This window comes from Mixophyes fleayi, unplaced genomic scaffold, assembly GCF_038048845.1.
Source record: "Mixophyes fleayi isolate aMixFle1 unplaced genomic scaffold, aMixFle1.hap1 Scaffold_313, whole genome shotgun sequence".
Taxonomy (NCBI): Eukaryota; Metazoa; Chordata; class Amphibia; order Anura; family Limnodynastidae; genus Mixophyes; species Mixophyes fleayi.
Genome location: NW_027447159.1, coordinates 42501 through 45000, shown reverse-complemented (window position 1 = coordinate 45000; position 2500 = coordinate 42501). Strand labels below are relative to the sequence as shown.

At 45.3% G+C, this 2500-nt stretch overlaps 7 non-coding genes and 6 pseudogenes across 7 annotated transcripts in view; all 13 read left to right on the top strand.

The window, feature by feature from the left end:
• The first annotated feature begins 3 nt into the window (after positions 1-3).
• On the top strand, positions 4-122 carry LOC142129150 (5S ribosomal RNA). Its single transcript, XR_012685752.1, has one exon. It is a non-coding gene; the product is annotated as a 5S ribosomal RNA (ribosomal RNA).
• Positions 123-206: 84 nt separating this feature from the next.
• On the top strand, positions 207-325 carry LOC142129193 (5S ribosomal RNA). The gene has a single exon (XR_012685792.1). It is a non-coding gene; the product is annotated as a 5S ribosomal RNA (ribosomal RNA).
• Positions 326-409: 84 nt separating this feature from the next.
• On the top strand, positions 410-528 carry LOC142129286 (5S ribosomal RNA). The gene has a single exon (XR_012685840.1). It is a non-coding gene; the product is annotated as a 5S ribosomal RNA (ribosomal RNA).
• Positions 529-612: 84 nt separating this feature from the next.
• On the top strand, positions 613-731 carry LOC142129178 (5S ribosomal RNA). The gene has a single exon (XR_012685778.1). It is a non-coding gene; the product is annotated as a 5S ribosomal RNA (ribosomal RNA).
• An 83-nt stretch (positions 732-814) lies between these two features.
• Positions 815-933, top strand: LOC142129240 (5S ribosomal RNA). Its single transcript, XR_012685835.1, has one exon. It is a non-coding gene; the product is annotated as a 5S ribosomal RNA (ribosomal RNA).
• An 84-nt stretch (positions 934-1017) lies between these two features.
• Positions 1018-1136, top strand: LOC142129611 (5S ribosomal RNA; annotated as a pseudogene).
• An 83-nt stretch (positions 1137-1219) lies between these two features.
• LOC142129594 (5S ribosomal RNA) lies at positions 1220-1338 on the top strand (annotated as a pseudogene).
• An 83-nt stretch (positions 1339-1421) lies between these two features.
• Positions 1422-1540, top strand: LOC142129366 (5S ribosomal RNA; annotated as a pseudogene).
• An 83-nt stretch (positions 1541-1623) lies between these two features.
• LOC142129462 (5S ribosomal RNA) lies at positions 1624-1742 on the top strand (annotated as a pseudogene).
• Positions 1743-1826: 84 nt separating this feature from the next.
• LOC142129546 (5S ribosomal RNA) lies at positions 1827-1945 on the top strand. The gene has a single exon (XR_012685865.1). It is a non-coding gene; the product is annotated as a 5S ribosomal RNA (ribosomal RNA).
• An 83-nt stretch (positions 1946-2028) lies between these two features.
• Positions 2029-2147, top strand: LOC142129365 (5S ribosomal RNA; annotated as a pseudogene).
• Positions 2148-2230: 83 nt separating this feature from the next.
• LOC142129501 (5S ribosomal RNA) lies at positions 2231-2349 on the top strand (annotated as a pseudogene).
• Positions 2350-2433: 84 nt separating this feature from the next.
• Positions 2434-2500, top strand: part of LOC142129168 (5S ribosomal RNA) — a 119-nt gene continuing 52 nt past the window's right edge. The window contains exon 1 of the ribosomal RNA XR_012685769.1: positions 2434-2500. This exon is cut by the window's right edge and continues 52 nt beyond it. This is a non-coding gene — a ribosomal RNA (5S ribosomal RNA).

The window sequence follows — 2500 nt, the reverse complement described above, 5'->3', positions numbered from 1 at the left end:
AATACCTACAGCCACACCACCCTGAACAAGCCCAATCTCATCTGATCTTGGAAGCTAAGAAGGGCCGGGCCTGGTTAGTACTTGGATGGGAGACCACCTGGGAATACCAGGTGCTGTAGGCAATTTTTTTTTATTTTCTCTTGTTCCGACTTCCTTCAATGCTTTTTTTGAGATGTATAAGAGATGTAGGTCATTAGGAAACCAATACCTACAGCCACACCACCCTGAACAAGCCCAATCTCATCTGATCTTGGAAGCTAAGAAGGGCTGGGCCTGGTTAATACTTGGATGGGAGACCACCTGGGAATACCAGGTGCTGTAGGCCTTTTTTTTTTATTTTCTCTTGTTCCGTCTTCCTTCAATGCTGGTTTTGAGATGTATAAGAGATGTAGGTCATTAGAAAAACCATGCCTACAGTCACACCACCCTGAACAAGCCCAATCTCATCTGATCTTGGAAGCTAAGCAGGGCCGGGCCTGGTTAGTACTTGGATGGGAGACTACCTGGGAATACCAGGTGCTGTAGGCAATACTTTTTTATTTTCTCTTGTTCCGACTTCCTTCAATGCTGGTTTTGAGATGTATAAGAGATGTAGGTCATGAGGAAACCAACACCTACAGCCACACCACCCTGAACAAGCCCAATTTCATCTGATCTTGGAAGCTAAGCAGGGCCGGGCCTGGTTAGTACTTGGATGGTAGACCACCTGGGAATACCAGGTGCTGTAGGCAGTTTTTTTTATTTTCTCTTGTTCCGGCTTCCTTCGAAGCTGGTTTTGAGATGTATAAGACATGTAGGTCATTAGAAAACCAATACCTACAGCCACACCACCCTGAACAAGCCCAATCTCATCTGATCTTGGAAGCTAAGCAGGACCGGGCCTGGTTAGTACTTGGATGGGAGACCACCTGGGAATACCAAGTGCTGTAGGCCATTTTTTTTTATTTTCTCTTGTTCCGGCTTCCTTCAATGCTGGTTTTGAGATGTATAAGAGATGTAGGTCATTAGGAAGCCAATACCTATAGACACACCACCCTGAATAAGCCTAATCTCGTCTGATCTTGAAAGCTAAGCTGGGCCGGGCCTGGTTAGTACTTGGATAGGAGACCAACTGGGAATACCAGATGCTGTATGATTGTTTTTTTTATTTTCTCTTGTTCCGGCTTCCTGCAAAGCTGGTTTTGAGATGTATAAGAGATGTAGGTCATTAGGAAACCAATACTATAACCACACCACTCTGAAGAAGCCCAATCTCATCTGATCTTGGATGCTAAGTAGGGTCGGGCATGGTTAGTACTTGTATGGGAGACCACCTATGAATACCAGGTGCTGTAGGCCTTTTTTTTTTATTTTCTCTTGTTCCGGCTTCCTTCGAAGCTGGATTTGAGATGTATAAGAGATGTAGGTCTTTAGGAAGCCAATGCTATAGCCACACCCCCCTGAACAAGCCCAATCTCATCTGATCTTGGAAGCTTAGCAGGGCCGGGCCTGGTTAGTACTCGGATGGGAGACCACCTGGGAATACCAGGTGCTGTAGGCCTTTTTTTTTATTTTCTCTTTTTCCGGCTTCCTACAATGCTGGTTTTAAGATGTATAAGAGATGTAGGTCAGTAAGAAACAAATACCTACAGCCACACCACCCTGAACAAGCCCAATCTCATCTGATCTTGGAAGCTAAGAAGGGCTGGGCCTGCTTAGTACTTTGATGGGAGACCACCTGGGAATACCAGATGGTGTAGGCCTTTCTTTTTTATTTTCTCTTGTTCCGACTTCCTTCAATGCTGGTTTTGAGATGTATAAGAGATGTAGGTCATTAGAAAAACAATACCTACAGCCACACCACCCTGAACAAGCCCAATCTTGTCTGATCTTGGAAGCTAAGCAGGGCTGGGCCTGGTTAGTACTTGGATGGGAGACCACCTGGGAATACCAGGTGCTGTAGGCCTTATTTTTTTATTTTCTCTTGTTCCGGCTTCCTTCGAAGCTGGATTTGAGATGTATAAGAGATGTAGGTCTTTAGGAAGCCAATGCTATAGCCACACCCCCCTGAACAAGCCCAATCTCATCTGATCTTGGAAGCTTAGCAGGGCCGGGCCTGGTTAGTACTCGGATGGGAGACCACCTGGGAATACCAGGTGCTGTAGGCCTTTTTTTTTATTTTCTCTTGTTCCGGCTTCCTACAATGCTGGTTTTAAGATGTATAAGAGATGTAGGTCAGTAAGAAACAAATACCTACAGCCACACCACCCTGAACAAGCCCAATCTCATCTGATCTTGGAAGCTAAGAAGGGCTGGGCCTATTTAGTACTTTGATGGGAGACCACCTGGGAATACCAGATGGTGTAGGCCTTTCTTTTTTATTTTCTCTTGTTACGACTTCCTTCAATGCTGGTTTTGAGATGTATAAGAGATGTAGGTCATTAGAAAAACAATTCCTACAGCCACACCACCCTGAACAAGCCCAATCTCGTCTGATCTTGGAAGCTAAGCAGGGCTGGGC